The sequence below is a fragment of the Erinaceus europaeus genome, chromosome 4 (assembly GCF_950295315.1).
Source record: "Erinaceus europaeus chromosome 4, mEriEur2.1, whole genome shotgun sequence".
Lineage (NCBI taxonomy): Eukaryota > Metazoa > Chordata > Mammalia > Eulipotyphla > Erinaceidae > Erinaceus > Erinaceus europaeus.
In genome coordinates this window covers 18,627,670-18,646,345 of record NC_080165.1, presented here as the reverse complement: position 1 = coordinate 18,646,345, position 18,676 = coordinate 18,627,670, and the positions used below count along the sequence as shown (strand labels likewise).

The window sequence follows — 18,676 nt, the reverse complement described above, 5'->3', positions numbered from 1 at the left end:
TCCTGGTCCACTCACTGCTATTGGGTAGTTCTGCTCATGATGTCTTCAAAGCTGATATGTGCCTGACAAGAGTAATAGGAGCCTACACAGGCCCTGCTAGCGGGAACTGCAGGCATGATTATAGCGCTTCTTGTGTGGGTCACTGAACAGAACTGGGTCCTGACACTGCTGTTCTCTTTGCTTGTTGATTTGGCTTGCCAGGACTTAGCACCTGTATGACTCTACTGATCCTAGAGGACCCCCCCCCACACACACACACAGAGGGAGAGGGAGAGAGAGAGAGAAAGAGAGAGAGAGAGAGAGAGACTGTTTAGTCTCTTAGTTGAAGGTCATTTGATAAATGACCTTAATCTTCATAGAGTGACAACCCCAAATCATCTCCAGATAATCAGAATAAAATATCAGCAATATCAGCTGCGTGTCTATTCAATACAATAGTTGTCTGGGGACAGTGGAAAGCTACTTGGACAAAGAAGGTGGTGCTGACAACCTGGGACTCACACGTGACAAGAAGCACATACCCAGCTCCTCCTCCCAGCTTCTAAAATATCACTTTTTCTTCCCCAGCATCCAGTACAGCTTGTACTTCCCACACTGCATTTGTAAAATTTAATTATGCATTTTCCTGAAAAGATCCCTTTCCAATGTGATTATTCCCTTTGTGTAGACATAATTAATCCTGATGTCTGTTAACAATCTGAGTGGGAGATTTCCAATCATTTTCTACTGGCAACTCAGAATACCTCGCCATCTAAGTACTCATGCAATCTCTGCTTTTTGCAGTTTCTCCCTTGGTCCTTCCCAGTAGGCGGTCCTCTTCTGGGATTCTGAGTCAGTGGGGTTCTTGCCAGATGTCCTCATGAGGGGCAGCTGGGCTTACATTCCCACTGTCCTGTCTCTCTAGGAAAGGGTGCTGGCTGGCCAGTGATTGGGAGGAAGGGGTTAACCTGTGGAAAGCTGCTTAGTGGTGATCAGGCAGCTTCATTTTTCTGTCTGTGGCTCTCTTGGTCCCTGCCATCACCCTGGGGCTGGGATTTACTCTCTGTGGCTCCCTGATGCTCAGTTTCCCCTCGCAAGGTTGCCTGCGTCTGTAGGAGCCCCTGCCCAAGCACTGTGTAAGGACAAGTGTCCCTACATGGTGTTCCATGCATGTGCTGGTTGTGATGGGAAGACACAAACTTAGTGGGACTCCTTCATTCCCAGAAGTGCATGGGGAACAAGGCAACATCCCCTGTTATTGATTAGAGCCTCTTCCTACCAGGCAGGGTTTTCAGTCCTCTGGCATTTCCCAGAACCCTATGTCCAGCCTATATCCCCTCACTCCAGCCACCCCCCCATAGCTGTGCCCTCCCCCCTGAAACTTGTACTAATTGCCTGGCTTCTAGTCCCACAGTTGGTGTCCTCCCTATTTCCAAGAGCTTCCAAGGGTTTTGTGCATTTTGCATTTCTTTACAGATTTGAGTGGAGTTGGAGAAAGGAAAATAATAAACTACACAGATGCCTAGGAAACCCAGTGAGGACATACTATAGGCTATACTTTGCCTTCCTTAGTGAGGACAAGGAAAATGGCAGACTCTCAGAAGCATCATTGTGTTACTGAGAAGAAACCTTCCACACGTCTGTGGTGACCAGCTTTGTTTACACCTGGTCAGCCATGATACCCAACTGTGGGCTTAAACAGGAGTCTGAATGGGTCTGTGGAGGCCACGTTCCCAGAACACCTGCTGGGAAATGGTACTTTAGCAGCCAGCTGATCTAACATCACAGCAGAATGCGAGTGCCGACAGCATGAGAGAGGACATGGCTGTGGCTAAGCTTCTGACTTCCCTGCCAGCTTCTTCAGGTTCTCATTTGCTTTCCATGGGGAAGGAGAGATGGCAACGGTGCTGTACTGGGTCCTGAAGTTCTAGATTTCTCTGGACATTGGATCCTGTTCTGCTCTCCCTCCACGCAAGTCCTGGATGACTGAGACTCTATAGGAATTTAAATAAACTCTTCACTTGTTGCTCTCTGTCCTTCTCCTTCCTGTCACCATGCAGACTGCCCAGGGAAATGCCAGTGGTATCCATCACCATCAATGAAAAAGAGTTGTTGGAAATTTGTGGGTGGTTGTTTTCCGCCAGGATACAAGTTCCTCCAGTGGTAAAGTCTTCTTGCCTGGATTCTTATCATATGAAAAAGAGCATCCCATGGAATGCATGCATAGGAAACACTCAAACCCATATGAGAACCTGGAGTGCCTCTTTTCTGCCCACATTGCCAAAGGAAATGCTACAGCCTGGATGGAGAAATGTATGCAAGGGTGGTGAATGGAAGAACCAACAAATGACAAAGAAGGAGCAAACTAGGAGGTCTTAAAGAGGCCTTTACCAGGGAGTCATAGTAGACAATGAGAATCTGTGAATCTCTCCACCCCATCCCGCCCACACACTTCCCTAGTTGACATGTCGCCATGCTCTTCAGAGTCCGTGTCCCAGGATGCGTGCTATCCCCTCTGCAACACATCCCAGGAAGAGAGAGGAGGCTGGCCGGCGTCATCCTAGAGTTGCACTGACTTGAAAACTGAAAATGTTTGAGTCAAATCAGGAACAATAGCCAGCAAGGCAGGAGCTTTTGATTTGTTGAGGTCAGAAATATGAGAAAGGATTTCTTCCTGCGTTAAGGGAAGTGTGTGTGGAGTGTTGGAAGGGAATGAGTTCCCCAGTGGGGGAGAGTGAGGGAAATGGAATGAGGCAGCCTTACATCCCAACATCCCGGGTGTTTTCTGTAGATGGGAAAGTAGGGGAACGAAAGCAGTTTTGAAAAGGAATATTTCAAGGATGAATCAAAACCATCTGTGCTCAAGAATTTCTCTATAACTGTATTAATACATAGAGGAGTATTGGTAACAGATGAGACACACAAGTCAATTAACTAGAACCGAGTCTATTTATAAACCATACATGCATAATTAATTGACTAGAGGCAAAGGTGAAAAGGCAGTGCAATAGAAAAAGGGTTTTTACAGCAAGTGATGCTGATAATAGTAAATTTCCATAAGTAAACTCACTAACCTTGGCCTACGTATTGCATCATATACAAAATTAACAGAAACTATTCATATTCCTCTATGTAAAACCTTAAATTATAAAACATTAAAATAGAGGAGAATTTTCTGAGACCTGGAGGGTAAGCAAATATTTCTTAGATAAGATGCCAAAAGCATGATCCACAAAATGGAAGAAGGAAGTGATTTAGTAAAGTGCAGAATGCCTGTATTTGAGAAACTGCCCTTGAGACACCAGAAGGGTAAGACAGACAGGGGTGGGGGTAGGGGTGGAGTGATGTGTGGAAATTGAGTATCTGATGAAGAACTGATGTTTGGAATATATAAATAATTTACAAAACTCAGCATAAGTAACAAAGAACCCAACTGAAAGTTGGCAAGACATTTGAATAAAGACTTTACCAAAGAAGAAATACGAATGGCAAATAAATACCTGGAAATTAGATGTGTTTTCAATTAGGGAAATGCAGATCAAAATTATAGGAAAAATATCCAGCATTGTACATCACGAAAAGGGTTAACATTAGAAATACTGTGCTTGCTTCAGCAGCACATATACTAAAACTGGAACAATACAGAGAAGATTAGCATGACCCCTGTGCAAGGATGACACGCAAATTCATGAAGTATTCCATATTTTTCCAACTGGACTTCCCTGGGCAGATGACCCCACCAATGTGTCCTGGAGGCCCGCTTTCCCAGAGCTTTGTCCCACTAGGGAAAGAGAGTGACAGGCTGGGAGTATTGATCGACCTGCCAATGCCCATGTTCAGCGGGGAAGCAATTACAGAAGCCAGACCTTCCACTTTCTGCACCGCATAATGACCCTGGAGCCATACTCCCAGAGGGATAGAGAATAGGAAGGCTATCAAGGGAGGGGATGGGATACGGAGCTCTGATGGTGGGAATTGTACCCCTCATATCCCATGGTCTTGTCAGTGTTGCCATCTTATAAATAAAAAATTAAAAAAAATTAGAGATGCTGTGTCAGGGCTAGGTGGTAGGTCACCATGTAGAGCACATGTGTTGCCATGCATAAGGATCTGAGGTCAAACCTACGTCCCTACCTGCAAGGGGGAGTTTCACAAGCAGTGGAGCAGTGTTACATGTGCCGTCCTCTTCTTGCTCTATCCTTCTCTCTTCTGCTCTCTGTTTCATATCCTCTGTCAAAAGAAAAAAAAAAGAAAAGGAGAAAAAAGACCATGTGGAATCTGGCAGGAATAGAGTATCCTCCATATATATATATGAGAGAGAGAGAGAGAGAGAGAGAGAGAGAGAGAGAGAGAGAGAGAGAGATGGAGAGACTATGTCAAGCGTCAGTGAAGATAATGGACCTACTAGAAATCTATCCACTGCTGATGGGAAAGAAAGTCTTTTTAGACAAGAATTTGGCTGAATAAATGAATAAATAGCAACTGGATAAAATATGGAGAGATTAAAGAATGGAAAAAGGAATGAAACTATTACTAGCAGACAGGTTGTTTGCATATATAGAAAATCTAAAACTATCTTTCATCAAAGAATTTAACAAGTTTGCTACATGCAATGTCAATTATGAAAAAAACTAAACTATTATATACCAGCTACCTAAAGAAAGAACAAAAGAAGAAAGAAAAAAATGAAGCTTTCTGGTCCTTTTTCCAGCCATGACATCATCTCCCCAGACAATAACTTGGATCCACCTGCATATCAGATTTCAGGCTCAGGGGGAAAAAGAAAAAAAAAAATCAAAACTAGTATAGCCACAGGCCCTTTGGAATATAACTAAAATATGCCTACTAGCTATCTACAAAATGAAGGACCCCCCCAACTCTTCATCTGCACTATTCCAGCCTTTAGTTTCATGATTAGTCAACAACTTGCTTAGCTTTATATGTTAACTCTCTTTTCAGCCACCAGGTTCCATCTGGTTCCATGATGCCAACCAGACTTCCCTGGACAGACAACCTCACCAATGTGTCCTGGAACTCTACTTCCCCAGAGCCCCACCCCACTAGAGAAAGAGAAAGGCAGGCTGGGAGTATGGATCAACCTGCCAACGCCCATGTTTAGCGGGGAAGCAATTACAGAAGCCAGACCTTCCACCTTCTGCACCCCACAATGACCTTGGGTCCATACTCCCAGAGGGATAAAGAATAGGAAAGCTATCAGGGGAGGGGATGGGATATGGAGTTCTGGTGGTGGGAACTGGGTGGAGTTGTACCCCTCTTATCCTATGGTTTTGTCAATGTTTCCTTTTTATAAATAAAAAAAAAATGAAGCTACGACTGTGATATCATCTACAATAACATCCTCAAACACCAGGCACATTGCAAAACACTTTATAAGTCATGTGTGAACTCTCTACACTGGAAATGTCATTGAAGGAAGCTGAAAGACAAGACATTGCACATTTATCTGTAGATCTATAGACATACTGATCTATCAGTTCTAAATCATTTTCTGGTGGAAATTAATAACTGATGGTTACGTCTATCTGAAATGCAAATGAATAAGAATAACAAAGACAACTTTGAAGATTCAGAACAAAGTTGGAGGCTATGAACTAGCAACACTTATTACAAAACTGCAGCTATCAAAAGACTAATAAAAGATAGACAACAAGAAACACAGGGAATAAGGGCAGAAAAGCAAACCACAAAGTGAAACTTGGACTGGGTGTGGTATATTGCACCAAAGCAAAGGACTCTGGGGAAGGAGGGAAAGAGTGAGGTGATGGGGTCCTGATTCATGATGGTGGAAAAGGAGCTAAGCTGGGGAGGAGGGTGTTCTACAAACACCTGTCAGGGGAGATGAGAAATTATACCCATACATCAATAACTGTACTATAAGCCATTAACCCCCAATAAAATGATAAAAACGAAGAACAGTAAGACTAAGGAGCGCAATGAAGTGCCTGACAATGAACACACAAATATATGGATATATAGTTGATGAAGATGGAGTGGGTATATCAAATGACACTGAATGAAAAGCAGGTATTTGAGATAAATAATGCTGGGCCCAAGGTAAGTGCTGGTCTTGACTTTTCCCAATTGGAAAAAAAAGATCTGCATCTTGACTCTACTTTCTAGGTTTTACTTTGTGACTGATAAATCAATATAACTATTAGGATGTAAAATAAGAGAATGGATTCATAAATCAGGGCAAGCAAATAGCAAGTAAGAGATTGATGAATTGGCCTTCAATAAGGTGAGGCACTGCTGTCTGGCAAAAGACACCTTTGAGAGGGTGACAAAGTCACAAAGTTGGAGATAATGTGCAGTCTATAAAACTAACAAAGGACCGGTTTCTAATATATTCAAAACCATTTCCAAATCAATGAGGAAAAAAATCGATCTACCTGAAGGAGAACAAAGTCATGGGCAAGAATCTCAAATAAGGTGATATCCTGATCCAAAATGGTTGCTGGTACTTGAAATGATGCTGAACTGCATTAAGTCACACCGAGAGACGTATGAATGAAAGTCCTGTGGCATTTCCCCATATTCACAAGTATGGGTCAAATTATAATAATGTTGCTGAACCCTCCTGCACTGCTGCTGGGAATGTCAGTTGGCCCAGCCTCTGTGGAGAGCAGTCTGGAGAACTCTCAGAAGGCTAGAAATGAACCTTCCCTATGACCCAGCAATTCCTCTCTTGGGGATATAGTCTAAGGAACCAAACACACCCATCCAAAAAGATTTGCATATACCCATGCTCATAGCAGCACAATTTGTAATAGCCAAAGCCTGGAAGCAGCCCAGGTGTCCAACAACAGATGAGTGGCTGAGTAAGTCATGGTCTATATACACAATGGAATATTACTCAGCTATTAAAAATGCTGAATTCACCTTCTTCATTCCAACTTGGATAGACCTTGAAGGAATCATGTTAAGTGAGATAAATCAGAAAGAAGAAGGATGAGTATGGTATGATAGCACTCATAGGCAGAAGTTGAAATACAAGATCAGAAGAGGAAACAGTAAGCAGAATTTGGACTGGGTTTGGTGTATTCACCAATGTAAAAGATTCTGGGGTTGGGGGTAGGGTTCAGGTCCTGGAACATGATGACAAAGGAGGACCTAGAGAGGGTTGTATTGTTAAATGGAAATGTTATGCATGTACAAACTATTATATTTTACTGTCTGCTGTAAACCACTAACCCTCCAATAAAGAAATTTTAAAAAAAGAATACCTTTAAGATAAATCTTCTGTTTCATAAGAGGTGAAACAGTTCTACAGGTGTCTCTCTCCCCTTCCCTCTCAATTTATTTTTCTATATCAATAAGTATCTAAATAAAATAAAATAAAGATTAGAAAAATAATAATGCTGGTAGTCCTTTCATGAGTGTTTTTGGTGTTTTCCCATTGGATGTGTGTCTAGGAGAGAACCAGTAAGTCACAATCTGCATATCTACAGTTTTAGTTGATATGTCAAACAGGTCTGCAAGCCAGCTGTATCTGTGAACACTCCCTTCAACAGTATGTCAGAATTTTTTCTTTAGTTTTCCACCTGAATGCCTGCTTGTGACCTTTTAATTTAAATGAAAGCTTATTTCAAAATGAGATACTCCTTAAAGAAATTTCTCAAAGATGTACTTAGGAAGAGAAAATTGAAAACAAAAAAAAAGAAGAAAAGAAAGAGAAAACTGGCTCTAAGAGAAAAGTCTAAGATGCAGGAATAAACCATTAACAAAGCACATTTATATAAACAGACATGACTTCATCACCCAGGAAAATAATGTCTAGTCCACAGGATTAAAAAAAAAAATAATGGATCTTTTTTTTTTTAATTTCTTTGTTGGGGAACTAATGTTTTATACTTGACAGTAAATATAATAGTTTGTACATGCATAACATTTCCCAGTTTTCCATATAACAATACATCCCCCACTAGGTCCTCTGTCATCCTTCTTGGACCTGTATTCTCCCCCCTGCCCCAACCTTGAGTCTTTTACTTTGGAGCAATATGCCAATTCCAGTTCAGGTTCTACTTATGTTTTCTCTTCTGATCTTGTTTTTCAACTTCTGCCTGAGAGTGAAATCATCCCATATTCATCCTTCTGTTTCTGACTTATTTCACTCAACATGATTTTTTCAAGGTCCATCCAAGATCGGCTGAAAACGGTGAAGTCACCATTTTTTACAGCTGAGTAGTATTCCATTGTGTATATATACCACAACTTGCTCAGCCACTCATCTGTTGTTGGACACCTGGGTTGCTTCCAGGTTTTGGCTATTACAAATTGTGCTGCCAAGAACATATGTGTACACAGATCTTTTTGGATGGATGTGTTGGGTTCCTTAGGATATATCCCCAGGAGGGGAATTGCAGGGTCATAGGGTAGGTCCATTTCTAGCCTTCTGAGAGTTCTCCAGACTGTTCTCCACAGAGGTTGGACCAATTGACATTCCCAGGTGTCCAACAACAGACCCTCATGGAGATGACTGGTCTTGGAAGTGGTCAGTTAAATTGGAAATGCTTTGGCTGGTCTAGCTCTCTCCTTCTCTGAAGAGTCAAGGCAGCCAGAACTGAGCTCTATACCCTGGGACCCAGGGGGAAGCAGTCCTCACCTTTCTAGGGTGATCTGCACAACCGGATCTGCTCTGAAGCAGCTTCATGATCTGGCGATGACTCTGCGTGAGGGCCGCATACTGGGTGCTCTCCAGTTCCGAGATATTGAGTTCTTGCTGTGGATTCTGTGACAATCTTGTGTGGTGTGTGTGTGTGTGTGTGTGTGTGTGTCGAGGTACCCCCCAGGCATCGTCGTCACAAGTGACCTCTCTAACCTATGCCCTGTCTGCTGTCGGGGTTAGCACTTGTCCTTGACCCTTCGCACAACCCGTGCCAGGGACCCAAGGGATGGGGCAGCCAAGGGATATGGGACTCTTACTCCTTTTCTCTCCCTGCTTGGCCCTTGGTGCAGGAGTATACCCCAGCCCCTTCCCTGCGCCTGAATGTCCCAGGCCACAGGCTGCTCAGGCCACGATGGGCCACCCACTCAAATTGTACCTCTTGGGTACACCCATCCATCACCTTGCCTGATTCCACTGTTTTAGTGAAAACAAGTTCCACATTACGGACGCCTGGTACTAATTATAGCGCAGATTGCATGGGGAATTCTCGGCCTGCACTGTGCAATCCAGATTAAGCAATTAACCTTGATGTCACTGTAATTATTAAGATACTTTAGCAAAATGAACTAATTTCCCCACAGGATGTTGAACTGAAATCAACTTCCACTCTCTTTAAGATGCCAAAATAGGAAATGTTAATGGAAAATTACATTTGGATATTTAATAAATCTCCCGGGCCTGTGGTTCCTTGTCAATCCTGGACTATGGAAGCCCTCAGGACGCACTTGCTGGTCAGAACCAAGGCCAGGTGCCCAGGCCCCGCATTCCTGTGCTAGGGACGGGGTGCAACTCAGGTGCCATCCTGTGTCCCCTTCAAAGTTGGTGTTCTGGCCCAGGAGTCTCAGATGAAGGACCTTGCCAGATGCCTTCACTTGCACCCATCAGACTGGAGCAGGGGAGGATCCACCCACTACCCCAGGGGTCTCGCTACCTGGCAGCCAGCAACCCCCACTCACCTTTGTCTTAGGAGATCTGATGACTCATCTGTGTTTCTGTAGAGTCCACAGTGATTCCTGGGAGCTGTCCTCTAACCACCCTGAGTTTAGATGCCACTGCATTTGTCATGTGACCCTTCCCACCCCCCACTTCACAGAATCAGCACTAACTTCAGCGTTCCCAGTGGGGTTATCCTTGCACCCAGCTTTCTGACCCAATATCTGTCCTGAGTCCCTGGTTAGCTTGACTGGGTGCTCTGTCCAGTTTCAGTTGGCTTCTGCTCCAGAGGAAACAAATATTCCCTGCTCCCAATCCTGTCATGTTCCTCTTGCAGATAATTGACATGAAGTTCCTTCTTGCTCAGTGTGTGTTCCCTCTGCTTTCCTGTGGAAACTTCTATTTCTCCCCAACAAAGATTTTAAACCTAGGAGGGCCTGGGCCGTGTGGCCACAGTGTTCTCCATCTCTGGCCCCAGAGGTGTGTGTGTGTGTGTGTGTGTGTGTGTGTATACTCACAGTTCAGACCTGTGTTTGTGTGTGTGTGTGTATACTCACAGTTCAGACCTGTGTTTGTGTGTGTGTGTATACTCACAGTTCAGACCCGTGTTTGTGTGTGTGTATACTCACAGTTCAGACCTGTGTTTGTGTGTGTGTGTGTGTGTATACTCACAGTTCAGACCTGTGTGAAAAGGCCCATTCTTGTGCTTAGCTCCCCACAGCTGTTTGAAAGGGTTAACAGCTTCAAATAATGTGTCTTAAAATTGCCATTATCTTTGCAATTACCAGACGAACTGCACAGATATTATTGCTAATTATGCACTTACTGAGAACCTGCATCTCCAGCGCTGGAGGGCTGCGCCATGGCTGCGTTTCAGACCCACTGCGAGACTTGCCCAGTGCTTACAGGCTGGGAGGGGAGCAGGGCCAGGCTGGCTGGGGGAAGGATGGCATGACAGAGGGAGAGGAGGCTGTTCTTCTTGAAACCCCCACCCTCACATGGCCTTTCTCACCTGGACGCTAAAGTCTTGGATGGGAGGTGATATGGAGAGCAGATCCTGGACTTGAAGCTCTATCACTGTCTGCAAGAACTTCCTGCCTAGAGGGTCACCAGTGCGTGTACCTGCACGTTCCCCATGACGACCGGTGACTACTCTGCCTTCTGGCTTTCCCAGATTGTTGTGTCCACTGAAGGCCCTATAGGGGAGCAAGGTCTTTCTAAGCTTTCCTGAGTTGTTTCTTCATCTGCCCCCAGGCCAGGGTGCTGCCTTTGCTGGACCTCAGTGGGAGATAGCTGGGGGGATGGGGGTATACCAGGATAGGGGGCCTCATCCATTGTGGTTTCCCAGGTGACCTGTGCACCTTGACTGCTGTGGCCTTCAAGGTCACTCCCCTGTCTCTGTTCACATGCTTTTATTTATTTATTTACTTATTTTTAATCAGAGCACTGCTCAGCTCTGGTTTATGGTGGTGTGGGGGATTAAACCTGGGACTTGATGGAGCCTCAGGCATGAGAGTCTGTTTAACCATTATGCTATCCACCCCACCCTCTCACATCCTTTGATCTAGATAACATGGGGCCACTCCTTCCTACTGGGGTGCCACCGGCCCACATTGCCAATACAGGATTATGCTTACAGGGCCTCAACAGTGGACACTGTCATGAACTGACGTCCATCCTACCCCATCTCATATGGTTCTGTCTCACAGCAGACTCTGGAAAGGGATTTGCCACTCAGATGACTCAGTGTCCTCTTATCCAGAAGAGAGGTGGACGGTGCTTCAGAAGGTTTCTCCTTGGTGGAGAACTCATTGAGAAGGGCAGAGTCATCTGGCTCTAAAGCTGAATTCCTCAGAGTTCTTAAACCTGTTGAGAGTCCATCCTGGGTAGTTTCACTTATATGTGGAATTTAGAGAACTGAACACATGAATTTGAAACAAACAAACAAAAAGCCAACTCATAATGAGATTGTGGAAAACTTTAGTGGTTATCTGAGGGTGGGCACAGACCTTCCATGGTGGGAAAGGTGTGAATTTATCATCTTATTAATTTATAATCTCATAAATCACTATAAATGTGACATGTCAGATGGGAAATAGATTTAACATTTCAAGTTCTCTAACTTCCTAGACCATAGCTCTAAGTATAAATATTTCCTTTAACTTAAGTGGTAATGTCTCCATATGTAAGATCACCAAGTTCTGACTCTGGGCTTAAATTGTCCAAGGAACTCTAAAAATATATCTGTATATAGAGATTCTTAAAAAATAACTAAGTCAACTATAGCTTTAGGCCAGATAGATCAAAACCATTTGACCCTGTCATTATCTAAGACACAGAGATTTCCAGATACCATTAAAGAGCACAAAACACAGGGAGATCAAGTATATTACTATAGATCCTAACCATTGGCTTAGCATAGGAAACAAGCCCCAACTAACCTGGTGGTAATAATAATTAATCATTGCTATTTTAAACTCTTTCTAAGACTACAAGAAACCCTTTACATTCTCTTTAACATCCCTATTTCTCCTACTCCTGGAACCTCTAGGGTTGTGCCCATGTTTGTTGATATTTCTTTTTTCTGATTCCTTACCATTGTACCAACTCTGTTGACCTCAACCAAATTGCTACTGCTACTGCCATCCCACATTATGCTGCTACCGAATTCTTACTGTGGACTGTAGCCATTGTTACTGACCACTGAGATGTCAACCTCGCAACTTCTCAAACCTGGTGAGATCTTTCCTAACACCTGGGACTACCTATGTCCATGTTAGACGGCACATCATCTAACAAAGTTACAGATACTAGATACAGGCTGGGGTTTAGGGTACTGGGTACAGGTGTACATGTATCCATAAGCAAGGGGCAATTATATAACTCAAAGTAAAAGTGCTCAGTAGTTCTCTGTGATTAGACTCAGTTATACCTAAGAAGCCTGGAATCCTAGTAGACGTGCCTAAAGAAGGTATCATCCTCACTTACTTCCTATTACACTTCCTTCAGTCACTCCAAAGCTAACCATATCAAAATAAGGACTACAAAAGCTGAATAAGGGCAAGAGACTGGCATACTTTAATGATGATTCTTTAGTCACTATTAGGCCACCCATCAGCTGGGGCCCTAGTCGGGGAGTCCTGGGATCCCAACACAGACATGATAGGCCTAGACCTCAAATAGATCCCTCTCTCCATTGTCACTCCTCATCTCCATCAGGAAGAACACAATGGACCCCTTGGTGGGCCCCCATAGGACCTTGTCCTCAATGTGGACCAACAATGGTAGAGAATGTTTTAACCTCCAAAGGGAGGTTGGATAAAATACTCTATCTACTACCTGAGGAAGATGGGTCCTGAACTTGGTGCAACTTGGAACATTCCTGCTCATGACCACAGAATGTGACCTCAGACCTACAGGGATGCAGAGGTTACATAGGCTCCTGTGCTGACTATGGGCTCCAGATCAAATCAATGGGGTTTACAGTTAACAATATTTATACACTTTTCCCATATTTGGGAGCTACTCTCTTCCCTGATCCAGCTTTCTAGCCCTTTTTTTCAGCCATGACATCATATCCCCAGACAATAACTTGGGTCCACCTGCATATTAGATGTCAAGACTAGTAAAGTCATGGGCCCTTTGGAATATAACTAAAACAGACCTACTAGCTATTTCCAAAACGGAGAACCCAAATCTTCATCTGTAATATTCTAGCATTTAGGTTCATGATTAGTTAACAATTTGTTTGGCTTTATATGTTAACTCTTTTTTCAGCCACTAGGTTCTAGATGCTATCATGATGCCAACCAGACTTCCCTGGGCAAACGACCCCACCAATGTGTCCTGAAGACCCACTTCCCCAGAGCTCAGCCCCACTAGGGAAAGAGAGAGATAGCCTGGGAGTATGAATCGACCTGCCAATACCCATTTTTGGAGAAGCAATTACAGCAGCCAGACCTTCCACCTTCTGCACCCCATAATGATCCTGGGTCCATACTCCCAGAGTGTTAAAGAACAGGAAAGCTATCAGGGGAAGGGATGGGATATGGGGTTCTGGTGGTGGGAATTGTGTGGAATTGTACTCCTCTTATCCTATGGTCTTGTCAGTGTTTCCTTTTTATAAATAAATATTAAAAAAAGGAAAGCATCATCAATTTTCTAATCAATCAGACTTAGATCAACTTAGCTTGGCAGTCTTAGCGGAAGTACCCAAAGAAGTCATTGTCTCAAAAACCTAATTCTGGTTGGGCACAACAAATGATACTTGAAACTGGGAGAAAGTCCAAGATCATCAGATAGAGAAAAGACTACAAAAATTGAATGAGGGCAAGAGACTGGCTCACTTAATAGTGACCTTTTTGGTCAATATCACACTACCCTCTCATCTGGGGCCCTAGTTAGGGAGTCCTTGGATTCCCACATATATGATACACCCAGACCCTAATGGATCCCCCTTTTCCTCATCACTGGTCACTTCCACCAGGAATGTCATCATAAATCCTCTTTGTGGAACTTCTCAGGACTTTGCCCTCACCATAAAGCAGCAATGTTAAGGACTGCCCCAGTCTTCTAAGGGAGGCTGGGTCATCCTGCCCTGCATCTTGAGGAAGACTGGTCCTGAAATGAATGCAGTTTGCAATGTTTCCAGCTGTGGCCATGAACTGCGAGCTCAGACTAATAGGGACTCAGAGGTTACACAGTCTACTGTGCTAAATATGAAAGTATATATGGGTCCTGGGTCAGGTGGATGGGGTAAACATTTGATTTTATTCATAGATTTTTTTTTTCTAGACTGGGAGCTACTTTCTGCCCTAATCCAACTTTCTAGCTCTTTTCTCTATTCTGACACCATTTTCCCCAGACAATATTTTTGTGCAACTCCATGTTAGCTGTCAAACTCAGGCAAAAACTATGATAGTCATGGGCCCCTAGGAATATGCCTAAAATCGACTTCATAGCTTTTTTTCCACCCTAAGATCTCTGTTCTCATCTGCTCTGTTCCTACTTTTTGTTTCCTGTTCATTAATCATTTCGTCCCACTTTCTATCTTGCTGCCTTTCAGTCACCAAGTTGAAGACATTATCATGATTCCAACGTGACTTCTCTGCGTAGACAACCTCACCAATGTGTCCTGGAACCTCACTTCTCCAGAGTCCTTCCCCATTAGGGAAAGACAGAAACAGGCTGGGGGTATGGATTGATCTGCCAATGTCCATGTCCAGTGGAGAAGCAATTACAGAAGCCAGAACTTCCACCTTCTTCATCCCAAAAAGAATTTTGATATATACTCCCAGTGAGGGAGACATGATAGGGGGAAGATGACGAGAGGACTCCAAACTCCAACTCCTTCAGGATCTGGAGAGAGAATGGAGGAAAAATGGAGGGGCATTTGGATGTAGTAATAGGTGTAGGTGAGACTTGCAAAGGAAGAGAAGATTGGACCATTCAAAAAAGGGAGGCAAATATATAAAAGTATAGACAGGAAGTTGTAGAAATAATAATCAGCCCATACCTTCAAACTTAGGAAAACTGTTGTAGCTTACAATGGAGGACTCTGGTGGTGGAAACGGTGAGGAGTTGTAACCCTGATTTTGTAAATCAATATTAAACCACTAATAAAAATATTGAAGGAAAGAGAGTCCACCCTGGGCCTGTCCTGCTCTGTGGGCACAATTGGTGGCACTACATTAAATGTCACCCCAGGTGTGGCCTGAGAACTCAGCTGTCCTCTGCACCTGGGTCACCATGTTGTCAGATGTGGGGGACCCAGACAGGGTGCCTCAGTTTTCCCTTCTTTCCTTCCTTCCTTCCTTCCTTCCTTCCTTCCTTCCTTCCTTCCTTCCTTCCTCTCTCTTTCTCTCTTTCTTTCTTTTTTTTTTTATTTAAGAAAGGATTAATTAACAAAACCATAAGGTAGGAGGGGTACAACTCCACACAATTCCCACCACCCAATCTCCATAACCCACCCCCTCCCATGATAGCCTTCCCATTCTCTAGCCCTCTGGGAGCATGGACCCAGGGTCGTTGAGGGTTGCAGAAGGCAGAAGGTCTGGCTTCTGTAATTGCTTCCCCACTGAACATGGGCATTGATTGGTCAGTCCATACTCCCAGTCTGCCTCTCTCTTTCCCTCGTAGGGTGTGTCTCTGGGGAAGCTGAGCTCCAGGACACATTGGTGGGGTCTTCAATCCAGCGAAGCCTGGCCAGCATCCTGGTGGCATCTGGAACCTGGTGATTGAAAAGAGAGTTAACATAGGAGGCCAAACAAATTGTTGAGCAATCATGAGCCCAAAGATTGGAATAGTGGAGAGGAAGTGTTAGGGAGGTACTCACTGCAAACTCTAATGTACTTCTGCTTTCAGGTATATATTTTGCAGTAGTTTATGGATACGTATGAACATAAGCTCTCTCTCACAGAAACTGGTATATATCTAGGTTATGGGACTTTGTTAGAAAGTGAACCACCTGAGATGAAATTAGAGTGCACTATAAAAGGAAAGGTCTCACCTGAGTAATGAAGCTGAAGGGTTGTCATTCCACACGTGAAGTCTCTGGACACAGTCTGAGGTGAAGCATGTTGAGGTGGCAATCGTTGCGTTGGTTAGGTTGTGATCAGCGGATGCAATATTATTTGGTATGGATTGGGAGAGGCATACGGGAAAGTGGGCCCTATCCAAGGGTTCCAGGACTGGGGGAAGTAGGGCCTCTATAGTGGAGATGTGAGGTTCCTGCTGTCTTAGGGTTCAAAAAGACAATCGATAGTTAATGTTATCATCACATTATTTGGTAATTGGGTTAACTTTGAAAAGTCCTTTTGTAAGGGTTTGCTGTACAGTATCTAGTATCTTGTATATAGCTGTGCTATTGGATGCTTCTAATCTACTTGGTCTAGGCTTTTGAGAGAGTCCGCATATCAAATACACAGCCTATATATTAAAAAGATTCAGTTTGTGTTTTGAAAAACTTTGAGACATACAATTGATTTTCCTCCTCTCATATTAATTAACTAGTGATTTATATGTCTACATTTTGCTAGGAGTGTACATAAACACCATTCCCACCACCAAAAGACTGTGACCCATCCCTCCCACCCACTCCCACCCCCAACTGTCCCAGGAAGCTGCATGTCTACCCCTCACCACAGGGTTTTTACTTTGGTGCCCTACTTACAATTTGATTTAGTTTCCCTTTCAGATCTTCTTAGTCAACTTCTGTTGATGAGTGGGATCATCCCATACTCATCTTTATCTTTCTGACTTAGTTCACTTAACATAATTCCTTCTAGCTCTATCCAAGATGGGTCAGAGAAGGTGGGTTCATTGTTCTTGATAGCTGCATAGTATTCCATTGTGTATATATACCACAGCTTTCTCAGCCACTCATCTGTTGTTGGGCACCTGGGTTGCTTCCAGGTTTTAGCTATTATGAATTGTGCTGCTATGAACATAGGAGTACACACCTCTTTTTGGTTGGGTGTTATGGAGTCCTTGAGGTATAACCCCAGGAGAGGAATTACTGGATCATATGGAAGGTCCATGTCTAGCCTTCTGAGAGTTTTCCAGACTTCTCTCCACAGAGGCTGTACCAATTTACATTCCCACCAGCAATGTAAAAGGGTTCCTCTGTCCCCACATCCTCTCCAGCATTTGTTGCTGCTGTCCTTTTTGATGTATGCCATTCTTACAGGAGTGAGGTGGTATCTTAGTGTTGTCTTAATTTGCCTTTCTCTGACAATCAGTGACCTAGAGCAGTTTTTCATATGTTTGTTAGCCTTTTGGATCTCCTCTGAGATGAATGTTTTGTTCATATCCTCTGCCCATTTTTGGATGGGGTCATTTGCTTTTTTGGTGCTAAGTTTGCTGAGCTCTTTATATATTTTGGTGATTAGTTTCTTGTCTGATGTCTGGCATGTGAAGATCTTCTCCCATTCTGTGAGGGGTCTCTCTGTTTGTTTAATAGTTTCTTTGGATGTGCAGAAGCTTTTCAATTTGATGTAGTCCCATTGGTTTGTTTCTGCTTTAGTCTTCCTTGCAATTGGGTTTGACTCATCAAAGATGTCCTTGAGGTGTATGTGGGAAAGTGTTTTACCAATGTTTTCCTCTAAGTATTTGATTGTTTCTGGTCTGACATCTAGGTCTTTGATCCATTTGGAGTTGAGTTTTGTTTCTGGTGAGATAAAGTGGTTCAATTTCATTCTTCTGCATGTTACAACCCAGTTTTCCCAGCACCATTTATTGAAGACAGCATCCTTTTTCCATTTAATCCTTTGGGCCCCCTTATCAAAGATTAGATGTCCATAGGTGTGGGGATTTATTTCTGGGCTTTCAATTCTGTCCCACTGGTCTGTGTGCCTATTTTTGTTCCACTACCATGCTGTTTTGATGATGATGGCTTTATAATATAGTTTAAGGTCTGGGAGTGTGATGCCTCCATTTCTGTTTCTTTTCCTCAAGATGGTTTTGGCAATTCTAGGTGTTTTCAGGTTCCAGATAAATGATTATAGTGTTTGTTCTATTCTCTTAAAGAAGCTTGGTGGAACTTTGATGGGTATTGCATTAAATTTGTTTATGGCTCTGGGGAGAATATTCCTTTTGATGATATTTATTCTTCCAATCCATGAGCATGGGATATCTTTCCATTTCTTGGTATCAGTTTCTATTTCCTTGAGTAGTGACTCATAGTTTTCAGCATATAAGTCTTTCACTTCTTTGGTCAACTTTATTCCTAGGTATTTGATTGATTTTGCTGAAACAGTAAATGGGAGTGATTTCTGGATGTCTTCTTCTTCAGATTTAGTGTTTGCATAAAGAAATGCCACTGATTTTTGTACATTGATTTTGTAGCCTGATACCTTGCTATATTGCCTAATAACTTCCAGTAATTTTCTGCTGGATTCTTTAGGTCTTTCTATGTATACTATCATATCATCTGCAAATAGTGAGAGCTTGACTTCTTCCCTTCCAATCTGTATTCCTTTGATTTCTTTCTCTTGCCTGATTGCTATGGCAAGAACTTCCAATACTATGTTGAAGAGTAACAGTGACAGTGGACAGCCCTGTCCAGTCCCCGATCTGAGG

At 43.3% G+C, this 18,676-nt stretch overlaps 1 non-coding gene across 1 annotated transcript; it reads left to right on the top strand.

Annotated features, from left to right (window-relative positions):
- The first annotated feature begins 3,580 nt into the window (after positions 1–3,580).
- On the top strand, positions 3,581–3,687 carry LOC132538404 (U6 spliceosomal RNA). The gene has a single exon (XR_009549772.1). It is a non-coding gene; the product is annotated as a U6 spliceosomal RNA (small nuclear RNA).
- The last annotated feature ends 14,989 nt before the right edge of the window (positions 3,688–18,676 follow it).